The 26914-nt window shown below is 41.2% G+C and overlaps 1 protein-coding gene across 3 annotated transcripts in view; it reads right to left on the bottom strand.

The window, feature by feature from the left end:
• TMEM94 (transmembrane protein 94) overlaps positions 1–26914 on the bottom strand; it is a 226028-nt gene that overhangs the window by 165410 nt on the left and 33704 nt on the right. The gene's annotated exons all lie outside the window — the stretch shown is intronic.

The raw sequence follows: 26914 nt of genomic DNA, 5'->3' as shown, positions 1-26914 counted from the left end.
GACCCAGTTGTTTGTTTCTTATATTTCTACTGTTCACTATTTTTTAACCTCAAACATATCTAATTGGATCCTTGGTGGGTTGGAGTGAAACTTGGTACTGGCTTAACAAACAGCAGTCCTTGCGCAGATCTTTATAAATAGACCACTAAGCATAAATCAGAAACCACATACAGTACACACACAACATATGAAAGAATGTTGATCCAAGATGCCTTGTGTTAAGGGTCAACCAAAAGTTCAAAAAGAACTAAAGTATCTTTTTTGCTGCAAACTCTGCAAAGAAAAATTGTGTATGCATACATGTAAACCTGTGTCAACCTTTACATTGTCCATACAGAGTCTCTTCAACTATATTAGCATTAAATGGAGGTAATGAATGGGAATTACCATCTGAGGGAAGCGATTTAACCATTCAGGAAGCTTGTGCACACCTGCCATAAGTCTCGGTTCACACTTCTGCTACCTGAAAGTCACGCGACTTACAGTGTGACTTTGCCAGACAACTTGAGTACTACTTTAAAGCAATTTGAAGCAACTTTCAGGGAATGCCTGGGTAATCTTCCTGTATGTTGGAATTCAAATCACATCAATATAGATGAGGATCTGACTTGGAGGTGACTTCTATTAAAGTATATGGGCACAGTCGAATAGAAGTCGCCTTGAAGTAGTACAGGAACCTTTTCTAAAGTCAGAGTGACTTTAGTAGTGCTAATGAAGATGGCTCTCATTGACTAACATGGGATTTCACATGTCATGCGACTTGGGTTCTCACAAGTCAGATCCCAAGTCATGGCAGTGTGCACTGAGAGATCAGGCATGGTCTATTACACTATTACAAATCATCTGATGCAGCCCATTATACTTCTATAACAGCTCACCCTGGATCTCACACGGTACATGCGCAAGACAAAGTGAGAGTTCCCTGAGACACTGTGGATGTGGCCTTCCCAGAGCGCACCTGTGAGCCCCTGGCTATGTCACCAGTGCCTCAAGGAACCCAAGAGGAAAATAATAAACATGTAAGTTTAAAAACAAAAAATTGATTTTCACAATGACTTGTATGATGTTTTTGAATGGGCATTTACTGCTGCATGCACCATTCACTTTTGTGCTTGGGAGTAAAAATTGGCTTTATTGCCAATATCCTTGCTTACGATCTGGATGTAAGGCCAACATCCATTTCAATATGTTCTAAAAGTATACCATGTTATCTATCTTCACATGGTATGTTTCCAATCTGTGCTTGTACTCGCAAAAATCTACTTCTCTTAATTTAGAAAATGTTCAACCAATAGAAAAAAAAGAAAACATATCCCAGATTCTGCATTGTGCCTTTACAGAAGCCTGCATAATTTCATACATCTACTGTGTAGTTCATATGGAAAACACAGTAAATATGTAAACCCAATCACTAAATCTCATATAAGCTATAAATTAAAGCCAAAATCTTTAATTTTGGAAAGCTTATGTAAGAAATAAAAAAAAAAAATCACTTAATGTTTAGCCTTCTATGTCACATAGACTTAAAACTAATAGATTTTCCTTCATTTTTTGTCCCAATGAGGAAGTGAGAGGAAATCTCCCCAACATTAGAGCAACCCCCCTCTTATACAGTTGCACTCAGTGAAATATTTACCTTTACTTTTTATAACAGCTCTAAAATTTTGAATTTCTCCTCATGGAGTTTAAATTTGTGTTGGGTAGAGTTGTTAAAGGCAAATCTTTTTTCCATTTCACATTGGAAATTAAGGTCTGTGATTAGTGACTTGAGAGAGGGAGCATTGGTAGTGTTCCATAATCTAGTTATATTGATTTTGGCTGCGAAGAGTGTGTGGACAGTGATAGTACGGGAATTGTAGGGAAATTTTTCAATTCCAATGTGTAGAAGTGCAAGTGAGGGGTTTGGTGTTATCTGATTGATTTACAGGACCATAGTATATGTAATATTGATCCTACGTCTCCACATTGTCACCAACAAGAGGAGGAGTGTTTTGGGTAGTATATGGCTAGTTTGACAGGGGTTAGGTACCACTGGTGTAGAATTTTTAGGTATGATTCCCAGTGCGAACTACATTGGGAGGATTTGTAAGTGGTGTTAAATGTTTTTTCCCATGCTTGTGTCGTAATTGGTTCTGAAAGAGTTTTTTTCCAGTTGGTTAAGGATGTAGATTTTATAGTGAATTTTAGGTTTGTCACATACGTGTAGAAAGTGGAAATGCCTTTACCTGAGTATTGTGGTTTGGTAAAGAAGTGATATGCGGTGTATGGAATTTTTGAGGTGTGAGGTATATTTTTTGTTTGTATACAGTGAGTGATTCTTAGGTAAGTGAAGTATTCAGTGGTAGGGAGATTGAATTTGGTTTGGATATTTTGAAATGAGAGCAGGGTGTGGTTTATATAAAGGTCTGCTATATTATGTATACTCCCCTTTTCCCATTGGGAGAGATCTAAAGAGGGTGCAATGGAATGGAGTATGTTAATTGGGGTATTTGTTTGGCGTATTTGTATTCGGTAGTCTGAAGATCGTACCAGGCTTGTAAAGCGGCTTGGATACATGGGTGTTTCAGATGGTAGTTTGTTCGTGGTGTTGATGTAATTAGGAGTACGTTTTGGGGTTTAAGTGGAAGAAAGGGCAGGGTTTCCATTGTAGACCAGAATTTTTTCTTGTTGGATTCCACCAAAAATATATTTGGTCAAGAAGAGTAGCATTATAGTAGGATTTTAGATGTGGGAGGCCTGCGCCTCCTTTGGATGTTGGGCGTATTAGGAGATTGGTGGCACATCTAGGTTTTTTAGAGTTGCATAAGAATTTGGTGAGGATTAAATGTAATTTGGAGAAAAAGTACTTTGGGTAGGATGTATATTTTCAGTGTCGCTAATCGACCTAATTTGGAGAGTTCTGAGGTGCGAAAAGTAGCAATCTCCCGGGGGATAGTTTTGAGTAGAATTTTGTGGCTAGAGGTGTATAATTGGTCTATTGTTGCAGTGAGTCTGATTCCTACATAGGGGATATTATTTTTTTTTCCCAGGAAAAGGGAAATTGTTTGGCAAGTAGTACTTGGGTTTGGTGCGGCATTTGGAGATTTAGGATTGAGGATTTGGGTTCGTTAAGTTTGTAATATGAGACCGTCGAGTAATTTTGGAGGTGGGTACGTATTGTTTGGAGGTGTCTGTTTGAGTTGGTTATCATTAATATGATGTCATCTGCAAATCGACTAATTTTATGTTATGTGTTAAGATGTTTGATGCCAGTAAATGTTGGGTCGTCTCTAAGTTTAGAAGCTAAGGGTTCAAAGAGCAATGCGAATATTATGGGAGACAGTGGGCAGCCTTGTCTGGTACCACTGGTGATATTGAAAGGGTCTGATAGTGTTCCATCTGTTAGTGCTCTGGCTGATGGGTGGGAGTATAGTGAGAGAATGGCTGTTAACATCCATCCTGTGATACAAAATTTCTGTAGGGTCAGTTGCATGAATAGCCAATGTATTCGGTCGAATGCTTTTTCTGTGTGTAAGGATAAGAGTAATGATGGTTGTTTGGTATGTTCTAAGTTGTGAAGAAGAGATATAAGTCTTCTAGTGGAGTCGAGTGCTTGGCGGCCTGGTATGAATCCTACTTGGTCTTGATGTATTAAGGTAGGCAGATAAGAGAGAATTCTGCAAGCTATAATGTTTGCATAGAGTTTTATGTCTGTATTGAGTAAGGAAATTGGTCTGTAGTTGTGGACAAGTTGTGAATCTTTGCCAGGTTTTGGTATTGTTGTTATTATGGACTGTAGCATGTCTTTAGGGAATGTGCCGGTGATGGCGGCATGGTTAAAAAGTTTGGTCAGATAGGGTGATAAGTCAGGGGCAAATTGTTTGTAAAATTCGTTTGTGTATCCGTCGTTTCCTGGAGATTTGTTTAGAGGGAGTGTTTTGATAGCCATTTCTATTTCTTCAGGAGAGATCGGAATAGACATGGCGTCAAGTTGAGATGGGAGAGTTGGGGAAGTTTGGTTGTGTGTTGGAATTGTTGTATGGATGCAAGTGTTGGTTGTATAGTGTCAGAATCGTTTTTAAGATTGTATAAATGTTGATAATTCGTGAAGGCATTAGCTATTTCTTGTGGATTTGTGGTTTGTGCATGTGTGGTTGGGTGTTGAAATGAGGATATTTTGGATTTTAGGCGTCGTTGTTTGATCGTTTTGGTTAGTAGGGAATTGGCCTTGTTACTCAGGGAATAGAATTTGACTTTCATTTTTTGAAGATTAAGGCTGTATTTATAAAGCAAAAGGGTTCTGAGTTTGTTTCTGTCTGTGTTGAGGGAAGAAGAGATTGAGGGGTTTGGGGATTTTTTGTGTTGTTCTTTTGTTTTAAATGGAAATGAGGAGTTTGTCAATTTGTTTGTTTCTTTGTTTGATAGTGGGAGAGTTCAGTTGTACAAGAATACCTCTCATGTATGCCTTGTAGGTAGACCATAATGTGGGTATAGAGATGTCAGGTTTATTGTTTAATTCAAAGAACATATTGTGTGCGTCCAATATATGTTTCTTTTGGTCTGGATTCTTCAGTAGAGTCAAATTTAATCTCCATATTCGAGGGATCGAAGAATGTTGATTGCAGTCGAGACTGATGGTAATTGGACTGACCATGTGGTCCATGGTCTGACCATGTGGTCCATGGTCTGACCATGTTATGGTGCCGATCTTGGAGGAGGTGACATGCTGTAACGTCCACTTATCTGTGATGAAAAAGTCAATTCTGGAGTAGGATAAGTGTGATGGGGAATAATGAGTGCAATCCTTTTCTGTACGGTGTTGGCATTGCCTGATATCGTAGAGATCGTTGGTGTGTAGAAAGTAGTTAAAGGTATGTCTGGAGGAGCGTTTGCTAGAAGAGGAGTCCAGGAGTGGATTTCCTATGATGTTGAAGTCTCCGCCACTGCGTAGTCTGCGTTGTCTTTGGGAAGAGATGGTTGAGTTGATTTTGTTGAAAAATTGGAGTTGGTTGGTATCTGGACCGTAGACATTGACTAGGGTGTATAGGATTCCGTTGAGTTTGCATATTAGGATATGGTAACGGCCTTGGGGGTTTGCTACTTCTGAGACGTATTGGAATTGAAGGGAGTCTTTTATGACTGTAATGACACCATTTTTTTTACTTGGGGTTGGTCGCCATATATATCGAAGAGAAGTCATGTATATTGAGTTTAGGGACTTTGGTGGAGGAAAAATGGGTTTCTTGTATGAATAAGACTTCAGCTTGTAAGGATCAAGCTTCTTTTAGTAGTATGGATCTTTTGTAAGGAGAGTTAAGACCCCGGATGTTCAGGGATGATATGTAATCATTGTGTTGGATGTGGACGGGTTGCATGAAGTAGTAGAGATGGTTTTTCTGTTGTGGAGAGAAGTAGGTTTCTTTTTGTCGCAGGTGGAGAGCTTCCAGAGGGAAGGAGTAGTGAGCTTGGTTTGGTCGCTGGTTTGAGGAGGGTATTTCCTCTTGTGGTGTAGATGTTTGAGGGGAGAGAAGTTGATTGGATCGACTGGTGGTATGAGGAGGGAAAAGGGATAAAAAAAACTTGTAGAAAACACAAGTAACATGTGTAGCACGTTTTGCTACTGTATAACAAGGAGATTTAAACACGCATGACTTATGAACGAAGTCATGCTGAAAAAAACTTAAGGTCTGGAAATGTTCGGATTGGGGCCGTATGCCAGCCTTTAGTGGTTTGTGAAGTGGCACCCAGCTTGTTGGGTGTTGAGCGGTGTAAGGGATTGTTTGTTTATGACCATTCTGCGTCCATTCGTTGTGGACGAGTAGGGGTGGATTGGTGAGAGTCTACTGGCATGATGTTCCATTTTTCAGGCGTTCGATGCCTGCTTCTAGTGTTTTGATCATATAGGGCCTTCCTTGGTGTTTGACAGTGAGCTTCGTGGGAAAACCCCATTGGTAGCCAATTCCATGATTCTGCATCGCTTTTGTTATGGTGACAAGCTTCTTGCGGTTGAGGAGTGTGGCTTTGGATAAGTCAGCGAATAATTTAATATTCGCTTGGGATGCTGGAATTGAGGTAGGGTTTCTAGCAGCTATCATTATTTTCTCTTTCACGTGGTAGAAGTGTATACGCGCTAGGATGTCTCTGGGTATTGTTGACGAATGACGGTTTTGGTATTCTGTGTGCACGGTCTATGGCGATCTGTGAGAAAAGGGATGAGGTGCTTCATGTATTGTTGGATGTAGGGAACTATGGCATCCATAGTGATAGATTCCGGTATACCGCGGAATTTAATACTATTCCGCCTGGAGCAGTCTTCTAGGTCTGCCAGTTTAAGGTTAATTTGTTCTATGTCGGCTTCATGATCTGCGTGTGCGTCTATTAGGTCATTGTGTGCTGTGAACATTTCTCCTATTTTATTCTAAATGTGGCGAATACGGTGATCTTGTTTTTCTACTGCGGTTGAGATTTGAGATAAAGTTGTTGTCAGATCGTCATGTAGTGTTTGTTGCAGAGAACGAAGCATACTTTTCATTGAGATTTCAGTAATAGGTTGATCAGAGGCAGGAAAGTTTTCAATCAGAGCTGGAGTAGGGGTAGTAGTACATGTAGGTGGATAGGAAGGCTGTAGATCAGGTATAGGTTCTATGTCCAGTCTGGGCCTGGACTTAGCAGGACTGCTAGTGGAGGGAGAAAGGGGCAGAGAGGACTCACCCGGGTCTCCTGGGTACAGTGGTACCTTGAGCCTCGGGTCCGTGGCCTGTGCTGTATTTTCCTCTGCCTGTGTGAGGAGATCTTCCTGTATGCAGCCGGAGCCATCTTGGCTGTAGGGGCTGAGGGCTGGGAAGAAGCTTGTCAGCTTCCCTGGCTGTTCGGGTGATCTGCGGCGGCGAGGCATGGTCCGGAGGGTATCCCTCTGTTTCCCCTTATCTGACCAGGAGATGTTTTTATATATGCTGGGTCCGGTGTGTGCCGGGCTTTGTCTGGCAGCGGGACGGAGCTCTTCTCACTGAGCTGTCATTCCGGAGCCAGCAGCGCATGCGCCCGTTTGTTTATTTTTAAGTAGTATCAGTTAGTGTCAGTGTGTTTTAGGTAGGTAAAAAAAAAGCAAAATGCGCACTATTGTTTCTGGGCTGTACTACGGGTAAATACAACAACTAAGATACACAAATGTGGTATCTCTGTGATCATAGTGGTATTTTGGGTTGTTATTTGGTGGTAGGTTAAGGTAGTACCAAGAAATAAATATATAGCTTAATTTTGTAAATATTATTTTATTTATTTTATACTATTTTGGGCCTGATAAAAAAAAAAAAAAAAAATCAGGAGTTATCCATTACCATATACAACCAAAAGAAAGCCCAATTTGTCCTAAAAAAAAACAAGGTTTATTCCAACTGGATAAACAAAGTAACAGTACTAAGCGAACTGCTGCCACTTCAGGAGATGACTCTACTACCTCCGCTATCCTGGCTGCCATAAAGGCAAGAAGAACCTCCCTCAAATCCAAAATAGACTCCCTGGCTCTGGAATGCGGGCTCGTTACACAAGATCTTGATAAAATCAATGGCCATCTACACACAGCTGAAGCCCGCATATCTGAGGTAGAGGATAGTTACCTCTCATATGCATTCTCCCACTACTGCAGGCATGGGCTGTGGATGCTGAAACCCAACTCCATTGGAATAATGTGCGGTTTTTCAGGCTTCCAGAAGGGGAAGATGGTGTGCAACCTACCATCTTTGCTATGACCCTATTCAAGCAAGTGTTGAATTTGCAACAAAAGTCCCCTACGTGGTGAAAAGGGCCCATGCAGATTTTTTAAATTTGCCCACTTAAAAAGAAAAGAAGGGTCTATAAATTTTATCATGGCGTATTTTAAACGATAGACACAGAATATCAACCAAAAGTAACAAAAAAAAAAAAAACCCACAATAAAAATGTTATAAATGGAGTTGCAGTTCAGTGAGCAAAATAAGTATTTGATCCCCTACCAACCAACAATAATTCTGTCACCCACAGACTGGCTATGTGCTCATATGATACACAGATTAGTCCTGTCAATTTAAGAAGCTGCTGCTAACAACCACTCGTTATGTGTGTAAAAGACACCTGTCCACAGAATTTCTTTCTTTCATTCAAATCTCACCACCATAAGCAAGACCAAGGATGTCAGGGACAAGACTGTAGATCTGCACAAGGCTGGAATGGGTTACAAGTCCATCAGCAAGAAACTTGGTGAGAAGGAGACAACTGCTGACCCTGAGAACCGCACCTCTACCGTCAAGCAGAGGTGGAAACGTTATGCTTTGGGGCCGTTTCTCTGCTAAAGGTACAGGCCAACTTTGTCATATTGAGGGGCCAATGGACGGGGCCATACACGTATATTGTAAAATCTTGGATGAGAACCTTCTGCCCTCAGCCAGAACATTGAAGATGGATCGTAGATGGGTCTTCCAGCACAACAATGACCCAAAACATATCGCCAAGGCAACAAAGGAGTGGCTCAAGAATAAGCACATTAAAGGTCATGGAGTAGCCTAGCCAGTCTCCAGACCTTAATCCTATAGAAAATAGGGAGCTGAAACTTCGAGTTGTCAAGTGACAGCCAAGAAACCTTAAGGATTTAGAGAAGATCTGTAAAGAAGAGTGGACCAAATTCTCTCTTGAGATGTGTGCAGGCCTGGTAACATTTGTATCATGCTTTTTCTGGATTTTTGGTTGATATTCTTTCTTTATCATTTAAAATACACCTATGATAAAAATTATAGACCCTTCATTTCTTTGTAACTGGGCCAACTTGCAAAATCTGCAGGGGATCAAATAATTGTATTCCTCCATTGGAGAATTTGGTTCTACGTGGAGCTACCTAAGTTATCCGCATGCCCACTGATCACTTTTCTGATGAAGAAGACTACTGCTGCTGGACTTACAGTTTGTTTTTGTTTTCATGCTCTCCTGTGCTTATTTTGAGTGTGTATTACACTCTATGTTCAGTTTCCGGTTTGGACTATAGTTTCTCTGCTAGTTTGGATTAGTGAAGGCAGTGGAACAGGGATGGTTTTTTTGGGGGATTTCTTTCTCTTCAGACTTTTCCCCCTTTTTTCAGTTTTTCAATGGCTATTACACCTGCTGTATGGCTCCATGCCCTGCTTATTTTCCTGAGTGCCACCCTCCTACTAGCGGTGTTTCTGTGGTTCAATGGCTAATGCTATATGTGTCATCTCCAGGGACTGAACTCTAAGTTTAAAAGATCCTTGGTGTTGAAGTATCTGAGCTCCCAGCATTGTTTTCCTGCAAGAGACTCATCTACTCGGTAACCAAATTTGTCCCTGGAGAGACACTAGATACAAAGAGCATTTCATGCTACTTATTCTGCTTATGCCTGGAGGGTTTCAATTTTATTGCATAAAAGTTTGATGTGTTCTATTAATCAGGTGTTCTTTGACCCTGACGGGAGATACGTGGCTGTTATCTTAAAAATTGAGTCTCATATGCTGGCGTTGGTTAATGTATATGCTCCACCTCCCTTTCAGAGTGCGTTTTAGCATACTATTTTAACCAAGCTAGCTACTCTTATGCCTCTGAAAATTCTTATAGCAGGAGACTGGACTACTCATTAGATACATCCAATCCCTCCAGGACTCTTAACTTAGGTGTGGTGTCCTGGGCTGATTCTGCCATACTCACTGAGCTCTGGATGTGGAAACACCCTGATGTCAGGAGGTACTCCTATTTATCCTTGGTTTTCCTCTCCTCCATTCATTTTAGGTGGTTACACGGATGCGTACATTTCAGCCATTAAGACTGCCAGAGTAAAATAAAACAATGCCATCCAGACTCTACAGAATAGGGAAACTAGTTGTGCACAGAAGCATTCTGACCATCCCTCCCCTGCATCCTTGTCGGACCTGCAACAGGGGCTCCAATACCAAAACCTAGCCCAGTATTGCAATCAAAGGTGTGCTGAACAGTTATTTGAACAAGGCAAAAAAATGGCAAGTTAACTGCTGACTCCTTTATGCCTACTGGTATACCTTGTGTATACTCAGCAGATGGCACCCTCCAGGATATGGGAGAGGGAGTCTTCCAGGCATTTGTAGAATTCTATCAAGATCTTTACTCTCCACTCCCGGCCTTTGATGTTAACATCCTCCATACTTTCCTAAACAATGTTCAATTGTCCTTTCTCAGTGGCTTCCAGGACTATGTTAGATGCCTCACTTACAGTGGAGGAAGTACAGGCAACCATTGGCTCCTTTCCTAACTATAAATCACCAGGCCCCAATGGGCTCCTGGTGGAGTGGTATAAACATTACACTAAGAAACTAGCTCTATATCTATTGCACTTGTACAACAAATACCTAGTTACAAAATCTCTTCCTTCATTGTTCTATGAAGCCCATGTAGTGTTCCTGGCCAAACCTGACAAAGACCCACTACAATGCTCATCCTACAGGTCTATCTCCCTACTTAATATGGATTGTAAGATCCTTACCAAAATTTTGGCTACTAGACATTCTAAGGTGCTTCCTTTATTGGTCTGCAGACCAGACTGGATTCATGTCAATCATGGGCACAGACATTAATTGGAGAAGGGTATTCACTAAACTGAATTGAGCTCTGACCACCCTAACAAACGTGTCCTGGTCTTTCTGGACCTGGAAAAAGCATGATTCTGTGGGAAGGGTGTATATGAAGGAAGTCCTGGCCCGTATGGCATCTGGGGAGGAATTCCTCTCCTGGATTAATTCACTGTATGAGCGCCCAGTAGTAGCTATAAAAACTGGGGGTAGACTGTCAGAGTTTTTTCTCCGGTGAGTCGATGCACTAGACAGGGGTGTCCATTGTCCCCTGGGCTATTTGCCCTCATATGGAACCCATTGCTCTTGCAATCCACACCTCGGACCTGATCCATGCTATTCGGGTGGGTAGTCTTGAAGACAAAAGGGCTTTGCATGCGGATGATGTGCTGCTGATCTTAGAACACCCTGATGTTTCCTTACCACCTGCTTTAGCCATCCTTAACCATATGGGTTTAAGAGTAAACTGGCACAAGTCCACAATCCTCCTGATGGGTAAAACCTATTCACCTAGCTCCACTGTCATTCCACCCCTAAAATGGGTCTTGCAAGTTACATATTTGGACCTTAAAAGAAATAACTAAAATGTTGGATTTTGTCCGCCTAAAATTTGTCCCCCTTCGTTGCTCATCTTAAATATAAAACAAATGCCTTTAAGAACCTCCCTCTCTCATTGATTGGTAAAATACATTTTATCAAAATTAAATTCTTTCCTTTATTCTTATATATTACCCATGTGTGTGGATTCCCAAATCTATTTTCAAGTCATTACATATCTTACTGTTTGATTTCCTTTGGCAGGGCTCGAATCCTGGGATACGCCTTAATGTCCTACAATAACCCTGGAAGGAGGGGGGCATGGCAGTCCCAAATTTTTAGAAGTACTTTTTGGCTGGGCAACTGGTTTTTGCTCACAGGTGGATAACGGGCCCTCTAGACGATGCTGCTGTAGCCCTAAAAGCAGCTATAGTAGGCTCATACATAGCCTTGACCCACTTAGTTCATAGGGGCCCCCATTCCCCTCATCATCTAACTCATTCCATTAGATCGGTCAGAGGCCTGCAGAGTAACTCAAGCAAAAGAGTTTGAAGGACCATCTCCTACCGCCACACATGTCCTCTTATGGAAGAACCCTAATTTGATCCATTTTTATGGTTATGAAGATCTGATTGTGTGGACTAGATATGGAATAAAGAAATCAGGTGCTTTTGTTTCAAATGGCATGCTACGGTCCTTTGATGATCTCAAATCCCTATACCAGCTACCAAACTTCCAGTTCTTCCGGTATCTTCAATTGAGATATGCCTACTAGTCCCAATTTGGATCTTTCCAGGTCTCGTTCCACCCCTCTGAATTGGAACTTTTGTTGAGAGATGATGATCTCTCAAAACCACTGTCCAATATCTATAAATATCTATATCTATAATGATTTGGATGAGGATTGGGAGGACACGTGGAAAGCCCCTTTCATTACGTTGGTCTCTGCGAGAAACCGCTTGATCTATTATAAATTTCTACATAAAATATATCTTTCTCCAGCTAAATTGGCCAAAATATTTGGAGATGATTCCTCCCCATGCTGGCATTGTTCCTCTACTGGAGCAGACTTTATGTACAGTTGTGTTCAAAATAATAGCAGTGTGTTGAAAAAAGTGAATAAAGCTCAAAATCCTTCTAATAGCTTTTATTTCCATACACACAAATGCATTGGGAACACTACACATTCTATTCCAAATCAAAACATGAAGAAAAATATATCAAATTTGTGTTGTTCCTCTAAAAAAATTGAAGAAAAGTGAATATTAGACTGTTCAAAAAAATAGCAATGTTTCTATTCTTCTTTACAAACTCAAACATTCACTATATAAACTGAAAAATGTTTGAAGATTTTGCTTTCCTTTGAATCACTTACTTAATATTTAGTTGTATAAGCACTGTTTCTGAAAACTGCTGTACATCTGTGTTGCATGGAGTCAACCAACTTCTGGCACCTGTGAACAGGTATTCCAGCCCAGGATGATTGGACTACATTCCAAAGTTCTTCTCTATTTCTTGGTTTTGCCTCAGAAACTGCATTTTAAATGTCACCCCACAAATTTTCTATTGGATTAAGATCCGGGGATTGGGCTGGCCACTCCATAACGTCAATCTTGTTGGTCTGGAACCAAGATGTTGCACATTTACTGGTGTGTTTGGGGTCGTTGTCTTGTTGGAACACCCATTTCAAGAGCATTTCCTCTTCAGCATAAGGCAGCATGACCTCTTCAAGTATTCTGATGTATTCAAACTGATCCGTGATTCCTGGTATGCGATAAATAGGCCCAACACCGTAGTATGAGAAACATCCCCATATTATGATGCTTGCGCAACCATGCTTCACTGTCTTCACAGTGTACTGTGGCTTGAATTCAGTGTTTGGGGGTCGTCTGACAAACTGTCTCCGGCCACTAGACCCAAAAATAACAATCTTACTTTCATCAGTCCACAAAATGTTGCGCCATTTCTGTTGCGCCAGTCAATGTGCTCTTTGGCAAATTCTAACCTCTTCAGCACGTCTTTTTTTCAACAGTGGGACTTTGCGGGGGCTTCTTGCAGATAGCTTGGCTTCACATAGGCGTCTTCTAATTGTAACAGTACTCACAGGTAACTTTAGACCTTCTTTGATCTTCCTGGAGCTGATTGTTGGCTGAGTCCTTGCCATTTTGGTTATTCTTCTATCCGTTCGATTGGTATTTTTTTGCTTTCTTGCATGTCTTTCAGGTTTTGGTTGCCATTTTAAAGCATTTGCGATCATTTTAGCTGAGCAGCCTATCATTTTCTGCATTTCTTTATATGTTTTCCCCTCTCCAATCAACTTTTTAATCAAGGTACGCTGTTCTTCTGAACAATGTCTGGAACGACCCGTTTTCCTCAGAATTTCAGAGAGAAATGCACTGTAACTAGCATGTACAACATTTGCTGCCTTCCTTCCTTAAATAAGGGCAATCATTGCCACCTGTTTTTCAAAGAATTAATGACCTTGCTAATAGAACTCCACACTGCTATTATTTTGAACATGCCCCTTTCAATTAGTGATTCAATTACACAGAATCAGCAGCATGCATGTCATGACTGTTGGGTCTGTTGGATTTCTATTACTCTACTACACCTGCTAGTAAATTGCCATGTAGAAATATAATTTCTACCAAAAACAGTGATTGATCAGGTTAGTGACGTCTGACTGCTATTATTTTGAACACAACTGTACATCATTTGGGAGCGTCGACACATAAAGACATATTGGCAGAACGTCCTTCAATGTATGAAATCTGGCAGCACTATACACATTAGTCCTTCTGTCAGAACTTGTCTGTTAAGCTTAGTGGATGGCCTGGCTCATATGTACACTTACGATGTTGCATTTTTATTATGCCAGGAAACTTATTATACTTTCTTGGAAAAAGCCACCTGTATTATATTTGAGAAGATAATTTGGGTTTGTTGCTTTATTACGGGTGGGGAGGGCACACATCCTTTCTTTCTCCTGAGATGTGAGGTATACTATGCAGGTTACAGGTGTAATTATTTAGCATGCTTCCCTTTTTTTTTTCTTTGTTGTACCTTAATTGTGGGTTCACGTAGGACCACCCTCAGTTATGCATTGTACTGCCCAATGTAAAAGCAGTAAAAAATCATTTTAATTTAAAAAAAAAGTAGCAAAATTGTGCTTTGGCATTAACATTTGTTTTACCATTAGGCAAGAAGGGGTTAAAGGAGAAGTATAACCAAAGCTTGTAGATCAGTGCAGTTTGTTCTTTACTCCTGTGACCCGTTTTCAGCCATTGTTGGCTGACATCACAGAGCTGGTCAAGGCAGGGGAAAGAGCAGATAGTGGTGACTGACAGTCACCAACCTCTTCTTAGGTAGTACTGAGAACTGAGTGATCAGCAGTCTTTTGATTTCAGTTCTCAGTCTTGGAGCCGGCGGGGGACCGATGGTGCATCCACCTAGGTAAGTATGATTCTAAAACCCCCATACTTCTCTTTTAAAGCAGTATTAAATCCAAAAGCAAACATTTTTTATATTGCAGTTTATCAATTCTTAGATGTGATGGCTGCATCTGTTGTTTTCTTTTTTATATACTTTCATCTGGTGATCTGGCCAGCAAGTCTTTTGTTTTATAAAAGCTCACACTCTAGCAAAATGCATCAGTTACAAGGACGAGATAAACCATTTACCATTGGCAGGGGTGATTAAAATGACCAGCTTTTATTTATCCATATAAAGTAAAAATTGTTTGCTGTAACTGATTATAAAGTGTGAGCTGGAGTTTGGTTTCAATTAGTTACTGTCCTAAATCTACTAATACATTTAACACAAACCTCCCCCCAACACAGACAATACTATGATCTGCTGTGCCTCCTGTGCTCATTCATCCAGAGTTGTTTCTCACTAATACAGGTGTATTACTGTTCAGATCACCAGGTAAAAAAATGGGATAAAAGCCAATGAAAAGAAAACTGGTACAGCCACAACATCTAATGATTGGTAAGCTGCAATAAATGACATGCTTGGTTCTGGGTCTGATACTGCTTTAAATCATTATAACTGGGGAATCCGAAGTGGTTCAACTGAGGAATTAAGTCGTGTGACCTGTGATGTAATGTGTAGGGAGGAGCTGATGACGTCATGCTGCATAACTGGAAGTGAGCAAGCAGCAGTCTTGTGAATTACCTGAGACACTGGATCTTCAACTTTTTATCCTAAGTGCACCAGAACAGTGCACAGTTTAATGTGATTGAGATTTTATTTAAATTTTAACAAAATATTGGTGGGAAAGCAGAGAGCAATATGATTGTCTACTCTTTTTGAGCTTTGGATTGAGATTCCTGGAGGGTGCACAGAGGGAGACCATTCATGGCTATACTGACCCTGGTTTAAAGGAGAAAGTGTATTGAACCTAAAATTAATTTAAGTCATATACAAAAGATAAGGATATTTTAATGTTGGTGACTGGAATTGTACGGTACATGGTGTATTTTGGAGCAAAATTGTACTGGAAGAAACTGCAACAATTACTAAATGGAATATTGTGGACATAAAGGAAATAAGGACAATGACACAAGTATATGGCGGACTGATTACATTTATTTAAGAACCTACGTTATACACTGCTTACTTTGTTTTCACGGTCAGGATTATTTGATGTATAGCACAACACATTTGATAATTTTCAAAGTGTATATTGCGGCACTAGTTACTTACTGAAACAAATGCCGATGACCCACAGCAAATTTCAGATTGCATTAATGAGGTAGAAAAATGGGAATGTGCAGATAGGCATCCCAGATGTCTATCAAAACAAGAAAATCCCCTGGAAGGAGGGAGGCAGTGACTGACCTGGCATTTTCCATTCTTAACTTCAGAACCTTTAAGAACAAGCTGAGAGTTTTCAGATCCTGAATGAACCAAATTCCTCCATTACATTTGTAAAGAGGTTCCAGTAGAAAACGTTCTCTTGTTGGTACATGGATAACGACTCCTTGATTTAAAAGCTTTTGAATAGCAGACAGGAGGAGTGGAGTTGGAGAGCATGAAGCAAGATTGAGGTAGAGCGCAAAACCCCTGTTTGAACCCCCTGGAAAAACACTGTGGACCCAACCGACTAAGATATTCTGGAACCAGGAGGTTAAGTAGGCCAACAAAAGTCTCCTCCAAACTTTTATCCACAATAAGAACCGATTATCCTCCACGTGGACAAAAAGGGTCTTGAGAAGATAATAAACGGTTGGATCCAGCACAGGAAAAACCTATTCCCCAAAGAAAATTTTCCCAAAAGGATATTGATGGGCAATACATTTAGAAAGAGAAAAAATAAATCTTCAACAGATGAAGCCAGTATTCATGCAGGACAGGCTCAACCAGTGCATGAAAGGGGAAGGTCTTAAGTGGTATAAGGGACTTTAAAGATCCCATGCTTGTAACTATTAGGTGACAAACTCAGTCTGCAAAAAGTGAGGAGTCTTCCTTAGCAGACGCCTCCTCCTCTTACACTGTGTCTGGTTCATGGGCAAAGTGAAAGGCCAATTCTGGAAGGGAGGTTGAAAAGGAAAGGCTGTGATCCCTGTTTTCTAAAGTCTCAACAAGGCCAGAAATTCAGCCCATGAACCCTAAAATTGCAGCAGAAAATCTCTCTCTTGAAAGGATGAGGCAGGCCCAGAACTGAGGTACTACAACTACTAGGGGAGCTTAAGGCTGAGCCTGAATCCTGCTGTTGAGCCTGTCTGGTGCTTTATTTTTGTGCTGATGGCCTGCAAGTAGAATGACACAAAAGGGGTATTCACAATCTCTGCAGCTGTGGAGCAGGAGACAAGAAAACACCTCAGTTCAAATACCTGTAGGTCACTGTAACCCAGGATCAGCGAGTATAAACTACAATGAAAGTGCACTCAGAAAGGAGAACCAGGAGAGGTTGTTTGGTTTGCGTCCTAAGTTCCAAAGATGAAAAGACAAGGCAGTGTAGTAACCTCTCCTGGAATGAGATGGTCCACATGCAGAGCACACTTCAGGCCACACAGGTGCAGTGGAACTCAATCAGGCAGGTGCAGAGCAAGAACACCACCCAAGGCTTCCTCTGACAGGACAACTGACAGGACAACTAAATGTCACTAAAAGAGCATTAACCCCAGCCATCCTAGAATTCTACAGCCCACTGGAAAGGTAAAAAACAGTTTTACCAAACCCCAAATGAGAAAATATCAGGGCACCCTGAGATGAATGTTTAAAGGGTTTCTGCCCTGTATGTACCACATCAGTAGCAGGAACAAGAGGGATTTACTACTTCCTAGCTTCACCCTTCACAACAGGGAATATCTCTGCAAGGGTCTAAATAAACTGGATCTGCACCAGGCAGACCACCATGACTGTAGACCTGTAAAGCACTCTGTGTCCAAACTCATACACACTACTTGCCAAGGGTAGCGTCACCAAAAGGATAACGTCCAGAGCAACTTTAAATGCAAGCCCCAACATCTTCCACCAGGTGAAGTCTGGGGTATGGTCTCCCAAGGCTCAGCTGAGCAATCCACTGATCTGGAACATGATTTGACAAAGGGCAACACCCGAAATGCGTAATCATGACAACAGCCCAAGCCTCAGTTCCAGCCTCTGCTTAGTTTGTGGTCCATCACATCCACATTCGGTCAGCGGCATCCACTTGGGTTGCTGACGTCGCTTCCAGTGCAATGGCATTGAGGATCGGCCATACACCAGCCGTCTGTATGCACTAGTATCCATATTTACATTCACTTATGTAGCTGGCCATCTGGCCATTCATCCACACGATTCTGCATCTTATACTAGTCCAGCATCCAGTTTCTGCCATCCTCATCTGACAGGGTTAATCTATTTCTGAGACCCACAACCACGTCATCGTGACCTGTCCCTATTTACTATTAGAGGCATCTTGCGTTTTTATGTGCATGGAATAACAGCTTGCAGCAGAGACCTCATGGCTTTTTATGCTCAGGTACGGGCTTTCTAAACATTTTTTTTAATAAGAGGATTGTTATTTTACATGATTTATATAGCGCCAACAGTTTGTTCAGCGGTTTACAATACTACAATATTATAAATTACTGCGGAAAGACTGAATTTACAGTGTGTCAATAAATGTTTTTTTTATAATTTGTATTTAGTGTGCTGTGGTTCTACATGGTCATCAGCTTTCCTAAGCACTTACTGTGGACTACTGGATCGCAAGATGCATGAAGAACTGCAGTGGCTATGGTGTAGCCAAGTGATGAAGAATTATCTTGGAAATAAATAATCCTGACAGTAGAGGGAAAAACCTCCACAGAATAAGCTAGGCCTCGCTCAGTATACAAAACAGTTTGATAACTTAAGGACACTAGTATTAAACTGATGTTAGCTGGGAGTGCTTGGGGTTATATACAAGGATGTAGCCTTTTTGCCAGCATTCAATCGCCGGAAGGTGGCAGAATATAGCAGACAATAATTTAACAAAGTCTGTGTCCTGTAATGTATAATCAGGAAACACAATAAACAATCTTTCCTTTACAAGTCTAATATTGATATAATTTCACAAAAATATTTTCAGTATCTTAAAAGTAGTTGTAAACTCAATCCAAAGCACTTAGTGTGATTTCTGTCTGCAGTCTTGTTCCTCTGCTATCTGCATTCATTTCTGACAGGTTGTGCCAACTCCAAAGGCTCAAAATGGATGGGGCCTCCAACACACAGTCTTTGGTTGACAGCCTCAGTTTGCAAGTTTCCCTAGAGATTGTGTAGAGAGGGGTGTCCTTTTCCTCCACTCAGGTCTCAGATTACATTTAGCACTCCTCTCTGAGCTGTGCAGTATGTGACATCACATCCCCACTCCCTTCCCCTGGAAGCGCAGAAAAGCTGTGTAAATTCTGGACTTTAAACAGATGTAGAAGAATCGCTGCAGATAAACAGATACAACGTATGTAGGAAGATTTGTTTAATTTTTGTGTATTACCTGAGACTAATCACCGTACTGGATAAATGTAAGGTCCCATTCACATGGGGTGGACTGCGTTAAGATCAGCAATAGATCTGTCCACTGATCCTCTGCTGATCAGAGCAGAGCAGGCGGATGAGCCAATCATGTCTGCTCATTTGCTGCAGCGCCAGGAGTAAACAGACTTCCCCTAGACAGAAGGGGGTGGATACCCTTCCATTTTTTTTTTTAACGGACCAGATCAGACAGGAAGTGGGTGGGTGAATGGACTGTCTGATCAGGAATGCTTGAAAAAAGAAAAAAAAAAAAAAAAAGATAGGCGGAAACATTTGGTTTGCAACCACTTTAATTTTGCATCTTTCATTAAAAATATCTTTGGATCCTGCCATTAAAGTGGTTAAAGTAGCATTTTTTACTCTAATGTATTCTCTGCATTAAAGCGCTATTAAACCCAAAACCAAAAATGTAATATATTGCAGCTTAGGCTTCTGACCCCCTGAAGACACTTGTAGTGAAGAAATGTGTTGGGAGCGGCTACACATGTGACGTCATTCTACACACCATGAGGAAACTCTAGCTGTGTTCTTTGAACATTCTTTGATTGCAATGGAGAGCTGCGATTTGTGTGATTTGGATTTGAGAGTGCAACTTACTTCCAATAAAGAGCCTGATTGTACGGTATTACGCTATGGATGTTCCCTTTATGTTCTAATTCTTGTATGGAGTATCAGCATCTGAGAAGGAGGAAGTGACTTCTGACTGGTAGGATTGGCGCTGTTTGTGGCTGTTTGTGGCAGAGTCCTCACAGAACCCTCTGCACCATCCATCTGTGTAAAAAAGGAGGAAGAATCCTTTGCCAAGTGGACCGATGTGTCATGTGGCTGCTGAGCAGCAAGGTGGTTTGTGATCTCTTTGTGGGATCCATCTATCCAGTAAAGAGCTTCATGACCCTTTATGGTAGTGTGGTCCTGGAACACAGCTTCTTTCCTTGGAAGACCTCTTATCTTTCCCCCACTCACATAGAATTTATGGATTTGGGACTTTCAATGAACCTTTGGTTTTTGATTTTATCAACACTATTTCTTGCACATTTATTGTTGCATTTATTTATATACAGTGCTCAAAAATATTAAAGGAACATTTTTTAATCAGAGAATAGCATCAAGTCAACTAATCTCCTGGGATATTGATGTGGTCAGTTAAGTAGCAGAGGGGGTTGTTAATCAGTTTCAGGTGCTTTAGTGTTAATGAAATTAACAACAGGTGCACTAGATGGGCAACAATGAGACAACCCCTAAAACAGGAATGGTTTTACATATGGAGACCACTGACATTTGTTTCCCTACTCATCTTTTCTGGCTGTTTTTCACTAGTTTTGCAGTTGGCTAGGGTCAGTGTTACTAGTGGAGGAGATACCAGGACCCTACAAAGATTGCACAAGCAGACCAACTCCTCCAGGATGGCACATCAATACGTGCCATTGCCAGAAGGTTTGCAGTTAATCCCAGCAGTCTCAAGAGCATGGAGGAGATTACAGGAGACAGGCAGTTACTCTAAGAGAGTTGGATAGGGCAGTAGGTGGTCGTTAACGCATCAGCAGGACTAGTATTTGCTCCTTTGTGCACGGAGGAACATGATGAGCACTGCCAGAGCCCTACAAAAAGAATCCAGCAGGTCACTTCTGTGAATGTCTCTGACCAAATAATCAGAAACAGACTTCATGTGGGTGGCCTGAGGGCTCAACGTCCTCTAGTGAGCCGTGTGCTCACTGCCAATACCATAGAGCTCGATTGGCATAAAGCAAAGTTCATAAAGACATGGATGAGCGAGTTTGGGGTGGAGGAACTTGACTGGCCTGCACCTCAACCAGGTAGAACACCTTTGGGATGAATTAGAGTGGAGATACGAGCCAGGCCTTCTCGTCTGACATCAGTCAAACATTCGCATAGACACACTCCTAAACCTTGTGGACAGGACAGCTTTCCCAGAAGAGTTGAAGCTGTTATAGCTGCAAATGGTGGGCCACCTCAAAATTGAACCCTACAGACTGAGACTGGGATGCCATTAAAGTTCTTGTGCGTGTAAAGGCAGGCGACCCAATACTTTTGGCAATATAGTCAAGTTCCTTCACCCCAAACTCACTCATCCATGTGTTTATGGACCTTGCTTTGTGCACTAGTGTGCAGTCATGTTGGAACAGGAAGGGGCCATCCCCAAACTGTTCCCACAAAAGATGGGAGCGTGAAATTGTCCAAAATATCTTGGTATGCTGACGCCTTGAGAGTTCCCTTCACTGGAACTAAGCGGCCAAGCCCAACCCCTGAAAAAAAAACCCACACTATAATCCCACCTTCACCAAACTTTGCACAATGCAGTCAGGCAAGTACCGTTCTCCTGGCAACCGCCAAACAAAGACACATCCGTCAGATTGCCAGACAGAGAAGTGTGATTCATCACTCCAGAGAACACGTCTCCACTGCTCTAGAGTCCAGTGGCGGGGTGCTTTACACTTACACCTCCTACACTTTGCATTGCACTTGGTGATGTAAGGCTTGGATGCAGCTGCTCGGCCATGGAAACCCATTCTATGAAGCTCTCTACACACTGTTGTTGTGCTAATCTGAAAAGCAGATGAAGTTTGGAGGTCTATATCTATTGACTCTGCAGACAGTTAGCGACTTCTGCGCACTGTGCGCTTCAGCATGCGCTGACTCTGCAGTCATTTTACGTAGCCTACCACTTTGTGGCTGAGTTGCTGTAGTTCCCAGTTGCTTCCACTTTGTTATACCACTAACAGTTGACTGTGGAATATTTAGTAACAAGGAAATTTCACGGATGGACTTATTGCACAGGTGGCAACCTATCACGGTACCACACTTGAATTCACTGAGCTGAGAGCGACCCATTCTTTCACAAATGTTTGTAGAAGCAGTGTGGATGCCTAGTTGCTTGATTTTAAACATCTGTGGCCATGGAGGTGATTGGAACAACTGAATCCAATGATTCGGAGGGGTGTCCCAATACTGGCAATATAGTGTATGTCTGGCTATGTACACTGGTTTGTGTGCTTTTTATGCCCATGTCTATTTCACATTGAATGTAATTGTCCTATTGATGGCTCTGTCTGTTTGACTGAACATTAATAAAACCTTTGTAAAAGAAAAAACAGCAGACTTATTGACCAAATCACCAAGTGAAAAAAAAAGGATAAGGAAAAAAAACCTATAAAAGAAAACTAATGCAGTCATTATATCTTAAGAATTGGTAAGCTGCAATATAACAAATGTTTGCTCTTGGGTTAATTACCAATCTAAGGTAAAACATATCCCAATACCTGTAACTATAACCCACCTACCCTAAATATTTATCTGAGACATCTCTTGATCCAGCAATTGGCTTGTCTGCAACAGTAGTGGTCTGTGTTCCTCTTCTCACAGGAGAAATACAGAGCTCCTGCTGATGTCAATCAAATCCTTTGAGGAGGAAGCAGGGGGTGGGGCCAACCTGTTCTATGTGTGTCTATGAATGCACACAGCCCGACTCAGGAGCGAGCTTGCACGTGTGTCCCCATAGCAAGCAGCTTGCTATGGGGGCACACAGGAGAGGCAGAGCACGCCAGCAGGGGAGCCTAGAACAGGCAGTTTGGGGACACTCTGCAAAATACTAAATATAGACCTCTTTTTTATTTCAGGAAAAAAATGATATCCTTTACAAACACTATAAGGTTCTTGTTCAGACACCCGTTATAGGGTTACAATGCCCACCTATTAAACATCCTGGCAGTGGAGACTAAAAGCACCCATACCTATGTGTATTGCACAGGCATGGTTCACTGCTGTCACCATGAGGAAATCTGCCCTGGGAAATGCCATGCAGCCACTCCTGGATATAAGGAATGTAGAAAGGAACTGGCTTCAAAAAGGCTGCAGAAGATCAGTAGTGCTGGTGTGAAACAAACGTTAAGAAAAAAAACTGTATTTTATATAAATCTCCAAAGTACAGTGCAACATGTAAATACTAATAATTCAGTCTCACTGTGTCAAATCACCAACATACAATATTCCTCAAAATCTCTTGTTTCTGGGTCACTATCCTCAAATGCATCCAGAAATCTGCCTGCATACCACACTGTCATTCCATCCAGACTCCAGCTCATTCCCAAAAAAAGAAAAAAAATACCTCTCATGGTGTAGTAATAAAACAAGCTTAGCTTTTATTAGAAAAGGAAGAAAAAACTACTCACAAATAAAGTGTACTTTCCAATCCAGTGCACAAGATAGTATTGCATTATTTAAGATATAAAACACAATGTCCCCTTCAGAAAAGACATGAGTATAAACATATTCAAAAATAGACTACTTCCAGCTTCCTCACGTTTTGTCATGTGATAAGTGACTTCCTCATAGGATAAAATGGTCATGATGTTTCTGCATGCTTATATACCCGCCCACTGTTTATGTTCTGTATATCCTAGTACATGTCATTTTGTTATTGACAAACACTAGAGGCCAAACAAAGGCAAAAAAGTCAGCCATATGGAAGTAAACTCCCACATATAAAACACGCACTTACTGTATCCCGGCACCAGTGGCCATTAAATAGTGGACCAATACTGAACACTAGAGGCCAAACAATGACTAATTGTCAGCCACATAACGATGGATTCATGCTGATGTAAAACCGAAAAGCCACCCACTAAGCCCCCTTTATCTCTACGAAAACGTGAATATAAAATATCATATGTCATAGACAGGAGCGGACTGACAACTCATGGGGCCCCGGGCAATAGGGGATCATGGGGCCTCCATGTCCTCACCCATACCCAAAAAAGCCTATGAAAAAGCCAATGAAAGGTACCAGGGGCATCTCATGGGGCCCCCTACTGACCCCGGGCCCTCGGGCAGTGCCCAAATGCTCAGTCTGCCCCTAGTCATAGATATATAACATAAAGAGAGCACGCTAGCTCTGGTGCCCTTTAACACAATGTTAAAAGCAAACAGATACAATGCTGCTCTCACATAGTAAGGATTTGTGACAGGCACGTGAAATGAAACACTGCAACTTCAGACCTCTGTGTTAGCTCTGAGCTGCTAGATGATTGAGCCGTCTTCCCAAGTGATCAAAGAACCACTCCCAGGATGATGATTCACCTGGACTAGCCCTGCTCATATGTTAGCACACTGCTGGCTATAGTGGAAAGGCAGAGTGCTTGTGATTGCCAAACAAACGGCGCTGTGCTCTGCACTTTGGCTAATTGACAGCAGACAGGGGGTGGAGTGGATCGGTGGTTGCCAGGCAATGAGTTTTGGGAGGTGTGGCTTCCTTTGTCAGGGAATATAAATAATGCTACTAATTTCTCTGTGTTTAACCACTGATCCACTGGCCTCTCAGATGCCTGTTATGAACCAATCGGAAAAGTTTGGACTGGAAGCATTTTTTATGTCTGATGGTGAATTGTATATATGTTTCTGTATCCTCATTGCTAATTTGGGTTATTTATGCACAAAAAAAGATCAGGGATCCAAAACGATTTAACTACTTTATCCCTTACTGTGGGGGGCACGCTTATAAACAAATTTAGGTACATTCGCCAACTGCTTATCAGCTTTGAGGACAGCCTAATGTTTCTTGATTATCCCTTCAACAGCTGTTGAAAAATCTGTTTCCTGTACCCCTCTCTCCTTCTCTCTAAGCAATTCCTTCCTATCCATTTGTTCTTCATATTTTCAGAAATAACACTCTCGTCATATCCTTTATTTACAAATCTCTTATTAGTTGGGCTTTTTCCATATAATCAGTCAAATTTGAACAGTTTCTTCTCAGATTCTCAGAAACTGCCCTTTCAGAATGTTATGCAACCAGGCACTATGATGACAGCTAGTGTGAGGTATATATGCATTCTTTTCAGTGAAAAAGGTCCTTGCAGATGATATACCAGAATCCCTCATAATCCGAAGATCAAGAAATGTAATCATCTGTGTATTCACTTCCCATGATAATATTGCTATTATTCCTGTTGAAGTTATCAATAAACATATCTAGGCTTCTACGGTAACCCTTCCAAATCAGCACTATATTGTCTATGAATCGCCGGTATATTAAAAGCTGTTCAGGTTTACTGTTAAAAATAGTTTCTTCTTCCCCCCCGTCATAAATAAACTAGCCACCGAGGGAGCAAAGCGTGCTCCCATCGCAATCCCTAGGGTTTGTTGGCAGTAATTACCACCATACCAAAAATAATTATGGGTAGGGCAAAAATCAAGACATTTCCTCAAGTATATTTTCTGTCTGTTACATAACTCACCCTCTTTACACACTACCCGTTTCATTGCTTCTAGGGTATCGGCATGGTTGATGATAGTATAAAGGGAGCCCACATCGGCAGTAGCGAATAACAGATCCTTGCTCACCAACAGATGTTTAGTATCTCTTACATATGCAGTGGTTTTGAATACAAGTGGCTATAAAAATTCATCTATATATTCACTCATCTTTTAACATATGGAGTCAATCCAATTTAGAAGGGGATGCCCAAGTGGATGCTCCTTATTCTTGTGGATTTTGGGTAATATATATAGTATGGGTACTTAACATGTAGTGGGTAAGAGATATTTTTCCTCTTTTTAGTCCAGTATTTTCTATTTCTCATTCCTTTTTTCACAAGAGTAACCAACTCTTCATATCTATTCGTGGGGTTATGGCTCAAAACTGCCTTAAAACCTAATTATTGTAGTCCTCGTTAGACATGACTACAATGTCTCATCCTTATCAGCAGGCCTAATATAAATAAAAATTCTTCTCTTCTATAGACTTAAGGCAGCCATAGATGGTTCATATGGTTCAACAGGAACCATGAGATTTGAACCATGTATGGGCAGGCTGAATGTATCCAAGTTGACTGATCGATCAACTTGAGTACGACCAGCTTGCCAGTTATTGCATGCTATTAATGCTAGCGACTGTATAACCTCTAGCAATAATCACTCTGTTCTTCAGGCAGGGACAGCTCCCCCTGCCCCCCGCCGAGAAAACAAAATGGGGTCACCCAGTCGGTGCTCATTACACTGCAAGGTCTCTCCCCTCTCTGCTAGCTCCCAGGTGTGCTGCTGGAGACAGGCAGAAAAACCAGAGGAATGTTAAAAATATTAAAAGTTGAAGTCGCCATAAAGCCCCTTTTGTTTTTAAAAGCCTCTGACATTCCTAAAAAGCACCTCAGATTTTAATACGGTTTTGGTTAAAATTATTGTTTTGAGTTTCTTAGCAGAACAAGTAGATTGCCAAGAGGGACAAGTAAATTGGCATCCCAATTTAGTCCTTGGACATGTAATTTTTAAAAATGTCCACACCCCTGTAGATCCATCTTATCCAGATTCTTAATATCCATAGTCAGCCTATGATATTCTGATATTAAGGTTCAAGCTATTCTTTATACTCTTTAATTTGATTTTCCAACATTTTCATTTTTCTCTGTTTCCTCTTACGCAGGAATTAAATAATTATTAAACTTTTTTTATTGAAAAAAATCGAACCATTTTTTAACAGACTGGAGGAGACAATCATTGATCGGTAGATCACAAATCATGTTTTATATGTGGGAGTCTACCTGCATACGGCTGACTTTTTTGTCTTTGTTTGGACCACTTTTACTAGGATATAGATAAACAGTGGGCGGATATATAAGCATGTAGGAACATCATGGCCACGTTATCCTATGAGGAAGTCATCAATCATGTGACGAAACATGTGAGGAAGCAGGAAGTTAGCCATCTTTGCATATGTTTATACTGAATTCTTTTCTAAAGGGGACAATGTGTTTTATATCCTAAATAAGGCAATACTATCTTGTGCACAGAATTGGAAAGTGCAGTTTATT

This window comes from Staurois parvus, unplaced genomic scaffold (genome assembly GCF_062004578.1).
Source record: "Staurois parvus isolate SC_StPar_1 unplaced genomic scaffold, SC_StPar_1.0 ptg000008l, whole genome shotgun sequence".
Taxonomy (NCBI): domain Eukaryota; kingdom Metazoa; phylum Chordata; class Amphibia; order Anura; family Ranidae; genus Staurois; species Staurois parvus.
The sequence above is the reverse complement of the archived record's forward strand: the minus strand, read 5'-3'. Positions and strand labels throughout refer to the sequence as shown.